This window comes from Phyllostomus discolor, chromosome 10 (assembly GCF_004126475.2).
Source record: "Phyllostomus discolor isolate MPI-MPIP mPhyDis1 chromosome 10, mPhyDis1.pri.v3, whole genome shotgun sequence".
In the NCBI taxonomy this organism is placed as follows: Eukaryota; Metazoa; Chordata; class Mammalia; order Chiroptera; family Phyllostomidae; genus Phyllostomus; species Phyllostomus discolor.
Genome location: NC_040912.2, coordinates 20,504,429 through 20,521,009, shown reverse-complemented (window position 1 = coordinate 20,521,009; position 16,581 = coordinate 20,504,429). Strand labels below are relative to the sequence as shown.

General features: G+C 33.6%; 1 protein-coding gene across 2 annotated transcripts in view; it reads right to left on the bottom strand.

Annotated features, from left to right (window-relative positions):
- Positions 1-16,581, bottom strand: part of AGMO (alkylglycerol monooxygenase) — a 286,481-nt gene that overhangs the window by 151,267 nt on the left and 118,633 nt on the right. The gene's annotated exons all lie outside the window — the stretch shown is intronic.

The window sequence follows — 16,581 nt, the reverse complement described above, 5'->3', positions numbered from 1 at the left end:
GCCCCCCTTTTTTTCAAGCAAATACTCTTCAATATCTGGTACATAACACTATAATGTTCTCTTGCAACATTTCTCAGTGCAAACCCTCTGTTCCAGAGTCTGCAAATTCTGAGGAATAGAGGAACCAGGTAGGTGTCATAAACAAGAATAGCAGGCCATGTGTAAGAAACATGGTTTGTTATGTAATTCATAGTTAGCAGTGTGGGAACCCTTTTAATCTCAATTGCATTGTTCTTTTGACCATAACAGGTAACAGAATATTTTACTTTTCTTTAATAGCTATCAGAATGGATTTAGTAGAGCCTACCAACGATAAAATTAATATATTGTTATGATATTTCAAGGGGAGAAATAAAGGGAAGGGTCATCAAGGAACATGTATAAAGGACCCACAGGCAAAGCCAAAGCAGGGAAGGATTGAGGGTAGGAGGGGCAGGAAAGTGATGGCGGGAAAATAGAGACAATTGTACTTGAACAACAATAAAAAAAGAAAGAAATTACTCACCTCCAGTGTTAATTTCATTTAGAGGACATATGAGTAATAAAGGGGTAATTTAAATGATCCCTAAAGGAATAAACCTGGTCACTGACAATCATGACACTGACATGAATTTAGTGGCAAGTCAGTGGCATGGGGGAAAAGTCAGATGGAGAGGTATTTCAGATACATAACAACCAATGTCATGTGGGAATCTTCTCTGAATACTGATTTGAACAAACTAAACATAAGAGACATTTTATAGGCAATGTGGGAAATTGATCATAAACAGAGTATTACATGATAAAAGTACTGTTTTATTGGGAGTTATAAGGCATGGTCACTGTGTAGATAATGTAACTGTTTTATAGAGCTGTATAACTGAAGTATAGATGACATGAGATCTAGGTTTTGTCTCAAAACATTTGGCAATAAAAATTAAAATGAAAAAAAAAAGAATAGCTGGTGCAAATTAATCAAGACCAGAATGATTTTTAATGGAAGTGATGGAGATACATAAATTCATTCCATTATGAATTCTACTTTTCTGCATAATTTGAAGATTTTTAAAATATAATTGAAAGTGAAAGATATTGTTACTCTAGTAATAGAAAAATAATATAAGTGCTCAGTTCAAAATATTAATGAATCCCTAAAGTCCTAAACATACTTCTAGATTACAAGTCTTTACATAGCATGCTTTAATCATTGTGTGACAGTCTCTGACATCAAAACACCCAATTTACAAGTGCTTGGAAAATATGAGGAGCCGCAGCAGCCACACCACCCTCAGCTCATGGGGCCCCGTATCCTCTGGAAGGAGAAGCCATGGCCACGTGGCCACAGGACAATGCTTCATCCGTCCATGGGGCGAGTGCCAGCCTCTCCTTATTAGACTCTCAGTAAACCCGCCTACGCGATTCTCAGTTCCCATTATGGAACAGACAGAAATGGTTGTGCAAAGGATGTGTAAGTCTGTGCTGTATGTTAGTTTAGGCCTTGCTTTCTTCCAAAATGAAGTTCTAGCACCACTTTTTCAAGTTATTCCTATGAGAAATGCATTATGAGATGCAAGCAATAGACTTTTTGATTAATTCATTGAACAAAACTCATAGACCAAGGACTATCTATAATTTTTAATTTCAGGACTTCAAAATACCATGACTAGGTAGTCCTTAGAGCTGATGGCATTCCTATGAAATAAGGTGTTATGTCACGAATACAGTATTAATGAGCAGGAATTGGAAGGGGAGTAGGGAAAAATAACCCTGTGTTATATTGGACTACATTGCCTTGTACTCGGTTAGAAAAATATTGGTTGAGAAGAAGAACTATTGGTAATAGATCAAGAACAAGCAAGTGGGTTTTCTCAGCAGTCAGAACATTGAAATCTGATGCTTTGGCTGGGCTTTGTTTCTGGCAGAGAATTAGACGGGAAAGAAGAAAACCATTTTATCCTTGTTTGTCTGTTTGGTGCCTAACATGTGTTGCAAAAACAGGCAACAATAGGGGACGGAGGAGACTCCATGGCCAGCTTCTGCGATGCAGATGCGTTTCTGAACTTTGGTCCTGGCCTGTGTGGGCAGCCAGATTTAAAGCCATAACAATGGTGAGTGCATTCAGATGACTGGGACCTTGGCGGAGTACATTATTTTTTTAATGTCAAGCTCTTTTCCTCAAAGAAAATCTTTTGCTCCTGCAAGCTAAAGCATGGTGATATCAATATTGAAAGTTCCTTTTTTTTTAAAAAAAAAGTTAAAAGCCAAGTACAACACAGGCAACCACAGTTATATGTCCTGGTGGTGCCTCTGAGTACCTTGGAGCTGGGAAAGACCACCTCGGTGTGGGGGATGATTCACCATTCAGCCAGCCCCGTCAGAAGTTCTTTTGTGGAAATCCCTTCAGATTCAAAATCAAAGAGAAGTTGTTAATAATTAATAAGGGTGGGCATAACAACTCAATTGTTGCCCACTTTTGCAAATTCAAACCTTTAGCAATTCAACCACAGCTAGCTTTGAGTCACTTCAGGAAAATACTGTGGAAATAATTGCAACCATTTTCATTTTTAGAAGTTATTAGCTTTGTTTTCTTTTAGATTTAAATGAATTAATTTAAATTATGGAATTTTAGAACATACAGGGGACTTAAAATAATATAGTCTAATATTCTACTATTTAAAAAATCTAAAATGAAGCTCAGATGCTAATTTCTACTAGTGTGAGTTCGAACAGCTTGGGAGGAATTCCTAGAGTCTTTTCCATTTTAGCTCAGGAATCTATTTCTCTATCCTTTTGTTTTGAAGAGATGTAGCAATTTTTCTATGAAATACAAGTAATTTAATCTTTTAAAACTTTAGTGGAAATGAAAACTAAGTGTTTTTTACTACATTTCCATTAAAATGAATCCAGGGATTTATAGAGTGCAGGGATTTCAGCTTCTATGCTGCCCCTCATGGGATTTCAGGTGCTTTTGGTGCCTCCTAGGTCTTCGAAGCAATGCATTCGGTAGTTTTCCCTACAGTTTTATGACCTCAGGACCATGGATGCCTAGAATGGCCATGGATGGGCTTCATAAAGTCAAGAAGACTCTGAAGTGTCATGTCAAATTTTATGAATATGTGTCTATGAGTTTTTGTTTTTCTCCTGGGAGGTATATTACCCTTGTCATCATATACTAGCCTAAAGGATACATAAAGCCCCAAACGTTAAGAACAGAAAATTTTAGATTATTTTATTTGCTCTTCTTATATTTCTAATTTCCATATTACTAAAACTTAAGTGCTAGTTTCTCACTCAGATATCAAAACCCAGTAACAATTTTTTTCTGCTTATTTTTAAAAGATCATTGTTTTCTAAAAGATTATCTCTTAGTCTATATTTACTTGTATAATGATAATTATAGATAGAAATAGAAATAATTTTATAATAATAAGCTCCATGTATTTTATTGATCAAATTGTATCCAGCAGGAAGTCTCTAAATCATTGCTGACTGGTCTCAAACACCTCATTTCTCCCTCCACAGTTTATAGTCGGGTGGGAAGAAGGGCTAAATTTAAAAGCAAGAAAACAGGGGCTATGAGACTGTGCCATCTTCTCATCGAGGCATTTTCCTACATCAAAAATTAAATAACTCAAACAAAAGTCCCCTCATAATGAACTAAAGTTGATTTCCAATGTTCTTTTTCTTTTACTTTTTGTAACTTAACCTTCCCACCTGCCCTGTTGCAATCTTGCTCTTCCTTCAAGACCTCCCTAAATTTTTAAAATACTCTTTTTGATTTTTCCAATGAGAATTTTGCTCCCCTTTCTTTGGCTATACATTGACACATAATTCATTTTTATATCATTGCCAAATTGTCCTGTGTTCTAGTTATTTGTGTGCATTTCCAGTACTACAATATTTGCCACGTATAACATGCACCCACATTTTTGGCCCAAACTTTAGGGAAAAAATCTTTCATTTTAATTTTTTGACTCAATTTTTTATTTATTTATATTTAGAAACAAAACCAATGATTGTATTCCAGGCTATTGTTTTGCATACAGCTATCATTATTGCTCTCTAGAGTTACACTTTTAATGCATAAGCATAAATTAAAAATTAAAAACATTTATATAGATATGGAATTAGTACTACTCATGTATAGTGTGCACCCTTATTTTTTTCTCAAAAATGTGGTCAAAAAATGTGCATTATACATGACAAAACACAATGCATTGCAAATTCCATTAGGCAGAGGTGGTGTTTCACCCTCCCTTAGGTTTCTCATAGCACATATGGCACTGCCTTGCATATAGTAATTATTCAACAAGACTATATTGAGTAGATAAATGCACTTCGCTGCCTTCCGCCCTTATGCCTTTATAGTATGGCTCTCAAACAGAGGTCATGGTGTTCCCAGGGGGACATTGGGAAATGTCTGGAGGTATTTTTGCTTTTCCCTGCTGGAGGAAGTTCTCCTGGAAACTAAAGAAGAGTATGTTTTAGTAGTGCTAAATATCTTACAATGCACGGGACAGCCTCCCCTGCTCCCAAATAGAAACTATCTGGTCCAAAATGTTAGTGCTGTGGCTGAGAGACTGTTTCATGAGTATGTCTCACTGTGCTTCAGTCTTTGCAGTTTAGGAGAAAAGGATTGTATAATTTCTGCCTTCTAATTTGGAAATAGGATGAAGGGGTGTATTAGGAAATAAGCTTGGTCGTCATTCACAAGGCTAAAGGCAATCATGAGTTTGGAGTGCCCTTACAGTTCAAAGCCAAAAAAACAAGTCCGAGCATGAACTGTGAGCTGGTGAATTGGAAAATAAGATAAATAGCTAAAATACCAAAAACCAAACATAAAAATCACAGAGACTGGATGATGGGACAATTGAATTCTGTTAATCATTGGCAGGTGAATTTCTTGAATTCTTTTTATATTCTTTCAGTACAGGTTTGTGTGGGCTTCCGTTTCAATGACAGGAACCAGAGATGAAAAAGATAGTTTCCACATTACCAAGTGATTTTGAAATTTCTTCTGAAAGTTCTTTTGACCCTCTCCCCCTTGCCTTGTAGTTGAACTGAGTGAATTGAATGACTCAGAAATTTAAAAGGTTAATGAAGTTTCCATTGTATCCAGGTTGTCAGCCTGTAATAATTTTGCTCTGGAAATTGATAAACTAAGTATATGTGGTAAATCAAATAATTAAATGCTTATTGTGAACTGATTACAATGACTCTTTCCATGACACAGTTCTCCGGAGTTTTCTGACTGCCTTGTATTACCTGAAAAATGTATCTTCATAGGTCTTTCCAAATTGAAATAAAAAAAAAATCACTTAGAGTTGAACTCTAAGTAGCATCAAAATAAATATTCTAAATTAATATCATGTAAAATTATTTCTTATAAAATTAACTTACTTCATTCTACACATTTCTTAGTTATTTTTCTGATTTTTCTGATTGGAAAACATTGACTGATTAGATGTTTATAGCTCAGTTGAGAGTACAGAAACAATTAACCAATGGTCAAGTTGAAGGACAAGACTTACTTTTAACAAAAATGTTTGGTTAATTCAAGACAAAATTGTTTTGCCTGAGTTGCTTGGGAAATTGCCTCCTCTCATCTCACTATGACCATTGAGGTTTGAGAAAAGACATTCTAAATATAATTTTAAAAAACTTAATTCTATTATTTAATTTTAGAGTAATATTGGGAATGTTGCACTATCTGCAAATGAGTACGAAAAATATTGGAATTGGAATATGTTATTGAAAGGAATAAGAATATTTATAATGACTTACTTTTCAGAAAGAAGGCTGGTTCCTAAACGTAATTACAATGTTCTTTCCAAATAAGAGATACTTACAAATATTCATGTTTCCTGTCTGAGAGGGAAAAATCATAATAGGGAAAATGTGTCCTTGGAAGCATGTGCTTTGCAGAATCCTCATTATAAACATGAATGTGCTAACAATATGACAAATGCTGAGGAGTGACTGGGTTGGGGGTGAAGTGAAGTAAAATCTCCATAGTAGAAAAATGCCTGCATTCAGATGAGCATAGCTTAGAGTAACAACATTGACTGTAAATAGTAAAGACTTTTCTTTTACAGGTCCATGCATGATTGATGTTTCAGAGTGACCCATACCACTGTGGGCCTCAATGTTTCACTGCAGTCAGTGTTTGAGAGAAATACTAAACCAGCTCCTAATACATTTATCATCTGATATTAAAGTCATTGTTATGTTATATTTAACTGAGAAATCTATGCTTGAAGTGCAGTCTGAAAATGGCAAAACTTTTCAGGTAAATTAGTGGCAAAATTCAATGATAACCCAAACTAAAATTAAATGGACTGATAGTTATACCATGATTAGCTGTTTTTTTTCCTGGTCAACATTTCTTCCTTTTTTTTCTTTCCTTCCTCTCTCTCTCCCTTCTTTCCTTCCAATCTCCCTTCCTCTCTTCCTTCCTTCCTTCCTTCTTTCCTTCCCTCCTTCTTCCCCCTCTTTCTTTTCCATTCCTCCTTTTTTTTCTTTCATCTCTCTAAGTATGTGTGCATGTGTATTTATATGTAAAAAAAAATGGAAATTCTTTTATTTGGAAATATTTTTATAATTAACTATAGGTTCATGCATATCTTTTTGGAATTTCAATGGGTTATAAATATTTCTATGATCTTGTAATAATATATTCCAGCATGTTAGTCCCATTTACATATAGAAATTTCTTCAACTGAATATATGGAAATCAAAATAATTTATGTGGATTTAATTTATTCAATAGGTATTTCCTGAGTGCCCATGTTAAGATCCTTTGAAAGATCACAGGGTGGAACAATGGAAATTATAATTTAGTAACAGATAATTTAACTATTTCTTAACTTCAAGGTAGAATGAATAACAATATCAGATTTTATTATTTGAATATACATACAAATACATTTTTCTCTCTCAAGAAAATCTATAGCAATTCATTTAGACTTTTAGAAAAAGGATAAAATCCATGAGCACTATAAGTTAACATATTAAAATTACTTCTTGTTCTGAGTTAGTTGATCTCTAAGCATTCATTATTTTCCTTGTTAAAATCTTAACCAATGTGAACATTTGTGGATGATTTATATTGTAGAGAATCTGGTAATAAAATGGAAAAATAAAATCTTAATTACATCCCCCACTACTTCTGCTGTGTTAATTCAAGAAAACACACTCGAATATTTAGACAGATGGCAGCGGCCGCCATATTTGCCTAAGATTTCTCTACAGGGAAGCAAGACAAAGCAGAGTTCTTAGGAGATGTGCTTGTCTGCCTACTTTCACACTTTGAAATCCTCAATAAATGCTGATTTTTTTACAGCCAAATGTTTTCCTATCTGATTAAGCAGTTTTCTACTTCAGTAAGCATGTAATATGGAAGTAGCTAGATTTCCACACTAAGAAGTGAAAAAACAATATTTTTAGTTTGGAAATAAAACAATCTGGAAGACTCAGGACTGTTGAGATCATAAAGAGCTTCATAGGGAGTATATTTCTGATGAATCCATACCACAGGGTTAAAGAGTTAGAGGCTTAGTTTTAAGAAGAATGAGACCTAGGCTATGTTTATACAATAAACAACAATTTTAAATGACTGTTTATAATAAATTATCTTGAAGGCTGATTCTTGTCACTTAAGATTGTATTATTTCTCCAATAAGAGGACAAGAGCTGGACAAGTTAGCATTTAAAAAAAATTGTCTCAGCTTACATTTTGGATAACACTTCGGGCTTTTCCTTGGAAAAATGAATGCGCATAGCTGCTGAGTGTGTTTCTTCAAAGTGAGGTGGATTCTAAGTGACTGTTTTTTTAAAAACACCTATTAAATTGACAAAAGGAAAATGAGAAATATTCACAAGCATCATCATATTAAACTTCATTCTTGTGTGACACCATTTTATATTTAACAGTTTGGGCACTCAGTAAGAAAATAGAGTACATTATTATGAATGGTACTAACATTTTGTTAAAAGAAGGTAAGTGATAGATTGAGAGGTTAAGTAGTTCTTGCTCAAAAATCCAGTTCAGGTGGTCATATAATGCATGCTTCAAACATTCAACTCATTCTAAAACTTAGCACATTATGGTTGCCATTATGGTCAAATTCCCAGTTTCAGGTGTTGCTTCTACACTCAATGATCAACAAATGTCAACGGATTACCAGTCATGTACCTGGCACTGTTAAGCATTGGATACTTTCATAAGTAAAATGTATAAATCTGCATATCAAATCTTATATTCTCATTATGTCAGATCTGATTATCACCTATCATAAAGTTTGGTCTGTTAAAAAATATTTGTATACTAATCTTTGAAAGTCCAATATTATAGAATGAGTTCTCAATCAGTAGATGAGAAGAAGCTACAAGTATCTGTTTTTCTTAAGTTCATTTGCCCTATGTATTTGCACATTTTCCTTTTAAGGACCAGATAAAGTGTACCTGTCCCTTGTCCCCTCAGGGATTTTTTAAATCAGTACATCCTATTTTAGTCACTTCAAGATGTTATAACTAAATACAACAAGCTGGATGGCTTAAACAACAAAAATGGAGGCTGGGAAGTCCAAGATGAAGGTGCCAGCAGATTCAGTGTTTAGTAAGAACTGCCCTCTTGCTGCATCTTCTCTCTCATGTCCCCTTTTATAAGGACACTAATTCCATCAGGAGGGCTCCCCTCTCATAACCTGATCACCTCCCACAGGCCCCATCTCCAAATATCATTACCTGGGGGTTAAAGCTTAAACATGAATTTTGTAGGAACATAATTTAGTTCTCTCTAACCAATCTTTGCTGTGAGTACTTTCTTCTTGTCCTCCCATTTTACCCCCCCATATAACCATATGTATTACAGAGAATATAGTTAAGACAATTGATTAATTTATTAACTAAAGTGTATTTGTTGATGGTCATTCAAGTTTTAGATAATGGGAAAAAAGATGAATAAAATGTTACCTTTGACTTCAAGAAGTTTACTGAAATCTCTACTCGTGGTGCTCAAACTACAAGGCATCAGTGTTAAGTCTAACCCTTAGGGGAGTTTGTTCAAATGGAGATTCCTACCCTCACTCACCAGAAATTTAGATTCTGTGGTTCTTAGAAGGGGACTAGCCTATATTTTGAGTAAGCACCCAGACAATTCTGATATGTGCAGTGACTCAGAAGAATTATACTTGCTTCTATTCCAGCTCTGACTTTATCTGCTAATTTTAATTTATAGTCTTTGGGCTTTTCTACAATAACTGTTATTTTTAAAGCATATTATTTTCAGGACTATACACTTAATATACATTATTTCATTAATCCTCATAACACACCTACAGAGAAGGTATGATGACCTTCACTTAACAGATTAGAAAGCAAGGTTAAAGAGTTTAAATAACTCTACTGATTATTCATTCAACAGATGTTTCTTGAGCTTCCATTTGTAGGAACCCTTTCAGGTTCATGGAACACACTAGTGTACAAATTTCTAATAGAGGATAAACTTGCTTTTGATTACAAAACATGTACTCTTAGCCATTCTGTCTTAGTACTCCCGTGTTTCTGAGATGCCCTCCTCTCTAAATCTGATACACAGATCCTTATCTAATTCTTTGTGTCTTAAAGCCTCAAATTCCATTCCTTTCACAACAGGTCTTTTAAATGATGAACTATGAATTTTTAGACAATATATTGATGAGCTTCAGGAAGCCCAATAAAATTCTTTTTCTGAAGTCCCCCCCCACCTCTTTGGAAAAGTCACTAGAATCCAACAGATTTTTGAAGAAGGTTGTGATCCCCAAAATGCTTTTAACAAGGGGTGCTAATTAAGGTCCAAGGACTGGTATGGCCTCTTTGTCTGGCACAGAGTAGGTGCTCATGAAATATTTTTTGAAATTGTGAATCTTAAAGACATTTATGTATGTAATACGTGTGGGAAAACACTACAATTTCATACATGAATAAGCACAGTGGGAAAATTATTTTAAAAGGTAATTGTAGAATAGAACAAAATATCATTTCTAGAGAGAACATGTATAGGATTTGGGTTAAAGTCTGACTACAGAGAGATCAAAGTGACAAGGTGACACTAAGATTTGACCTTTTTTTTTAAACTGAATGATTTTTTTTTAAGATTTTATTTATTTTTTTAGAGAGGGAAGGGAGGGAGAAAGAGAGAGAGAGAAATATCAATGTGTGGTTGCTGGGGTCATGGCCTGCAACCCAGGCATGTACCCTGACTGGGAATCGAACTTGCAACACTTTGGTTCGCAGCTCGTGCTCAATCCACTGAGCTATGCCAGCCAGGGCTAAAGATTTGATCTTGATGTTGACTTTAAGTAGCAATGGAAGCAAAGAAGAACAGCTGATGTGAGTCATAATGAAATACATTTTAGACACATTGACTCAGGGTGATGTCAAATATTCCTGTGAATGTGAGACACTGTAAACATTTATCATAAATCCTTAAGAGAATTTGTATTAGAGCTATAAATGAAATATGTAATTACTTAGAGACAGTATGAAAATGATGAAGTAAATTAAATTTTTTAAATTGTGTTATTGTTGTTCAATTACAGTTATCTGCATTTACCCCCCACCACTTCCCTCAAGTAAATTAAATTTTAAAGAAAGAACAATGTTGAGAGAAGAGAAGATAGAACAAGAAATTCAAATAGGAGTAAAAAGAAGTAAGGCAGCAAGGAGAGCAAAAGTGCTAAGAAATGTTCCAATTTATTGTAAGAACAAAAGGTGTATTAGAGTGTATACTTTCTGCATAAGAACTTGGTAGAAAAGACACATGAAATTTTGTTTTGGTTAAAATAAGTCTTTTTCAAAAGTATATATTTTGAAGTATAACTTGCTTCTTCCTCAATTTTTTTATAATTCCAAAAGATACATATTCATAACTGTCCAAAATACATACTCCCTATAGGGACACAGGGTATACATATATTTCATGTATAAATACAAATATATATGCACATATTTATTAATATCTAACACTAACAATTATCAAAAATAGATCATAATAATTAATAAACATTATAATGTATATTTATTTACATTTATACATAATATGTGTACAGATACACACAAGCATATATTCATATGATAGATGAGGGACAACTTTTGCTATGAAAGAACTGAGAATAATGGGAGAAACAGAGTTAAGCAAAAACTACAATATAGTAACTTAACAATTAAACTTAATCACTATTAATTGGATTCTCCCCATATGCAGGAACTAATGTGTTATCTCATTTATGTCCCTCAAAACAGTTCATATTCTTAATCATTAGCTGCCAATATGGATATAGAAATAAACACAGGAGTGGTGTAAAGAAAAGTGCACTTAACTCTAACTAGGAGGTAAAAAAAGACATTCCAGTGAAAGTGGTAATTGAATTGCCTGATGAAGAATGTTTAGAAAAAGAGCTTCACAGAGGGTATGTGTAAATACTGAGAATGAATAAGTGTAAGCTGTGTTTGGGGAGCAAAAAGCAGTGTGGTTTAACTGGACCAGCTAATAGGATGAGACTGGAAGGATAGGCAAAGCTTATATTCCAAGGGCCCTGAAATTTATTCATGGATTTCAGGTGTTTGATTTTATCTTGTAGGGGATAGAACCATTTAAAATTCCCATTATTGAAGTCTGTTCTCATGTTGGGAGTGTTCTGATATTTTGATTCTAAAATGATCATCATAGTTGTTGTATGTAAATATATGGGAGAAGAAAGGGTTTGTAGGTATAGAAAAGAACAGAATTCTATTATAATGATCTATGTAGTCAATGACAGGACTATAAATTAAGGTAAGGCAATAGAAATAGGAAGTGGAAGAGAGATCAAAGACAGTTTAGGAGGAAACTCAAGTGTAAAATGAATAATTTATGAGAGTGGAAGCATGTGCTATTAAGAATTATGCCAGAAAAAAACAGGCAAACATTGGGGCAGTTCTGGGTAAACTAAGACATCTCTAAGAGATGTAACATCAATGATACCACATTTTGGATGAGAAAAGGAGAGAGCATCATTTACCAGGCTTTGAATAATGGGTCTACTACAATATAGCTGCCACAGTATTAGACAAGTTTCTTAACCTCTTCACAGGTTCAATTTCCTTGCTTTGAATGGAGATCATAGGGTTGTATGAGTGACCAAATAAATATGTCTTATGCAATCATAGTGTAGTGACTGACACATGATCTGAGCTATATGGGTACTTGCTCTTAAAAGAGTAAACACTTCATGAAGAGGAGGGAATTTGAGTTGGACCTTGGAAAACATATAGAATAGTAATGTGTAGAAAATATGAAAAGGAGAGAAACTATGATTACCCATCAGGTGTATATGGGAAATGGGAAATAGTTCAACTGAATTGCACGGCACAGTGAAGTTATGTATATCAGAAGATCAATTTGGAACGCAGTGCACAAAAATATATATTTGTAGATATAGAAAAGAACAGAATTCTATTGTAATGGTCTGTGTAGTCAATGATAGGACTATAAATTAAAGTAAGGCAATAGAAATAGGAAGTGGGAGAGAGATCAAGGACAGTTTAGGAGGAAATGCAAAATTTACACTTGTACTCAGTAAGCAATGGAATATCACCAAAGACTTTTCAGGAGGACTGGCCTCTGAGAATACATTAAATTTTAACAGGAACAAGTAGATGTTTGCAAAGGTCACACAGTAATTTGGTACAGGCAAGATGACAACTAAGTTCTGTGTGAACTGACCCACAGCCTTGATCTTTACACTGTGCCAGATAGGTTCTTAGAAAGCCTGTTGCCATCTGCTTCAGTATACTGAGGCATGACTGAATAAACACAGTTTGAAGAGGAAGTGTGATGAGTGAGCTGGTCTTGGCCAAAACACAAGCTCTGGAGCCAGCTGTGTTATTTTACATAAACTGTAGAATCTCAATATTCTTCACTTTAAAAGGGATGGTGTTTGTCACAGAGTTGGTGAATATAAAAATTCCAGTTTTCTGAAATTGTCTATTAAATTTCTAGAATGGCTTCCTGCTGCATGTACTTCTACATGTACCCTTAAAATAAAGCCCCATTAACTGAAGTTACTTGAATTTACATTCATTCCTTACAACCTGTAAAAGTTTAATTGGCTTTTGGTGATTCAAATTGTTTTATGGAAATTATATAAAGAATTTTTGCTTGGCATACACTGGATGCTTAGCACATAGTGGCTATTATAACATTAAGATCAGAAACGACCCATCTACACAAAGCTTTATAATGTCGTGGATAAGAGCAAGGAATATGGAGCCTGACTACATGTTACAAAGTCCTGCTTTGACATTTATGAATCATGCAACCTAGGGCAAGTTACTTAGTATATTTAATTGGGGGAAATAGTAATACCAATTCTGTAGAGTTGTTGTTAAGATTTAATGAGATAGAATGTGTTAAAGTTTAAAATACTTCAAGAAAAATAGTAACTTCTGAAGAAGTATATGATATACAAAAGGAAGTAAATAATTAGACTAACAGAAACGTCATCCCATCAAATTTTCCTCGGGACACATCAAACCAATGATAACTGTCAGTAACTAAGAATTTCTGGCCTGGGATGACTGTAACTGTGTATGCTCCTAAACTTGTCTTTAAAACATTTATATTTATATTTATATTATTTATATTTATATTTTTATATTTATATTTAATATGTATACATTTCAAGCTAAGCTACTCTACCTTCATCCAAAATGTTCCAGTCTTTACTCCTTTACTCCTTTTTGTACCTGTTACTTATCATTTGCAATACTAGGAATACAATAGGCACTCAGTGAATGCCTGTGGATATAATAATTTCAATAGTTAAAAAGATGTACTGACTTTGGCAAATTTCACACTTATGTGTATTGATTACTTTTTGAATTTCAAAAAGAAAGATTATAACAAAAACCCAAACAATGCATTTCATGATTGGAATCCCATGAATCTGGATGCATTTTTTCTAAAGTACATTTGTGCATTAATTAATTATTTAAATCAGAAATCCAACTGTATTTATTCATATTAGTAATTTATACTAAAATATGGATTACATTAAACTTATAAAAGATACATGAATAATCATAACTGATGGCTGGAAACGATTAGTATGTGACACAAAATAAAAAGGTATCTAGACTGTAGAAATAGATAATAATGACAAAAATAGTACTGAAAATGAAACAATGTTATGTGTTTGTATTATCCTTATTTTACACGTGAGGAACAGAGGCACAGGGAAGTTCAGTGTCTGAGGTCATAGTGATAGTAATAAATGAAGTCAGGGTTTGAACTCAAGCAATCTAATGCATGATACCACAAAAGACAAAAACACAGTTTATATTATGGGAATGGCATTACTTATTCTTATCATTTTTTTTACAAAAAGCACTTGGAATGAATAATTGCATTCATAATATCCATATTTTAGTTTTAATAATTATAGTATCTAAAATATTTAAAAGGTAATTTCAGGTGTCATCTTTATGAAAAATAAATAATAATTTGATAATGAAAGAGATTTCATGGCTAGCTTAATAATGTGGATACAGTTCCCGCCTATACAGAGAACAAAATAACAGCTGTAGAAACTGGAAAAGAACTAAACATGTTTCTCCATGACCATTAAAATACTATGCATTTATTATTTATCAATGGTTTATTAAAAAGATAGAATAAAATAGATATATACACTTGAAATAAAAATAAGTTTTTTCCCAAGAATGGGTCTCAAGCAGACTCCACAAGATTTTGAAGACAAGGTAACAACTGCCAGACAGCCACGAGAGCCACAGTGTTAGACACAAAAGGGTAATAAGGGAAACACTTTAGTTAGTCTAGTCCTTAAAAAAGTCAAATCTCTGACATCTCTGCTCATTCTGCTATTGTTTTTACGGCTCTTGAACTACATTTTCTTATTCCTCTCTAAATCGCATAGCTTCTACAAATTTTTAGCTTCTATTTTCACTGAAGTTATATTGCTTCATAGTTCTACTGCATATATCTTTTGCTTTCTAATTTTGTCCACTGCATTGCTGCAGTCTTAGATTCTAATTTCTATTGACCCTTATGTAATACAAAAAATACATTTGAGACAGTTGATAGCATATACATTGTGGCTAATAAGAACTTGTTTTCTTCATGGCTTGTCAATTAGGTCATTGATGACAATGTTTGTGTTTGGTGGATATAGTTGGTAAATTAGCATTCTAATAGAATGGCTGTTCTAATGCATGTCCTGATGCAAGGAAAACAGTGGGAAAATTCTAGTCTAGTTAGCTTAGGAGTCAGAGTCTGAACTTAGATCTAAGGTCTGGTAATTGAAATGGGAAAGTCTACCCCTCCCACCCCCCAACCACAGAAGGAGTAGCCACAATATCAGCACACAAATCTCCCCCAAACCTGACTCATGAATTAAGAGTCTTGGCTGAATCTTAAATAACCCATTCGTGGAACAAGGCACTAGGGAACCTGGTGAAAAGCAAGAAGGTAAATAGCTAGAAAATTACTGAGTAGAGATTTCAACTGCTGCCCATTGTTGGCAAGACAGAAGGTAGAGTTCAAATTCTACCAAGTAAAATTGGCCTTGTAGTAAGCCTTATCTTAAAAGACTGCAAAAGATAAAGAATATGCCCCAAGACTAAAGACAGTAATAAAAGATCAACATTTCCTAACAAAGGGTAAATCAAAGCCTCTAAAACTCAGGATGGTTAGCCAATTATTTAATTGCTTCTTACAATAAAATTAAGAAATGGTGAGCAGAATTTAACATAATCTAGAGTCTACAATAAATTTACTATAAATATGGGCTAATAATAATGTTACTAGATGTATAAAGCAGAAAAATGAGATTAAAATCAAGCAAAAAATAAAAAATCAATTGAAATAGACCTGTATATGACTCAGATGCTAGATTTAGCAGACAAGAATTTTAAATTAATTATTATTAAGACTTAAAGAAGAATATAGTAATAATAAGTGACAAATGGACAATCTCAGCAGACAAATGAAAACTATCTATAAATAAATAAAAATTTTAGAACTTAAAGGGTAATATCTGATGCAAGAAATCTACTGAGTGGACTTAATAGCAGCTTGGGGAAAGTTTGTGAAAGGGTAAACAAACTTGAAGACAAATATTAGATATTATCAAACCTAAGAGTAAATAAATGATAAAATTAAGTTTAAAAAATTACAGAGCATTACTGATCTGTGAGGGAATATCAAGTAGTCTAATAAACATGTATTTGCAGCTGCAAAGGAGGGAGCGAGAAAAATATACAAGTAATGTTTAAGGAAATAATGGACAGATATTTCTCCAAATTTAAATTAAAATAAGCTATCTGTGAACTCTATCCAATAAGGCAAGAAAAAAGAAATAAATGATATAAATACAGGAAAGAAAGAAATAGAACTTTATTTGTTCAAAGGCTCCAAAATTTTGCACAAGAAAAACTTTAGTGAATTTTAAAACAAATTACTTTACAAATTGTACAAACCAATCTTCCTACAAAACTTTATTGATTATTAATGTGAAGGATTCATATAAGTGGAGACAAATGACTCGGTGGAAGAGAATAGAA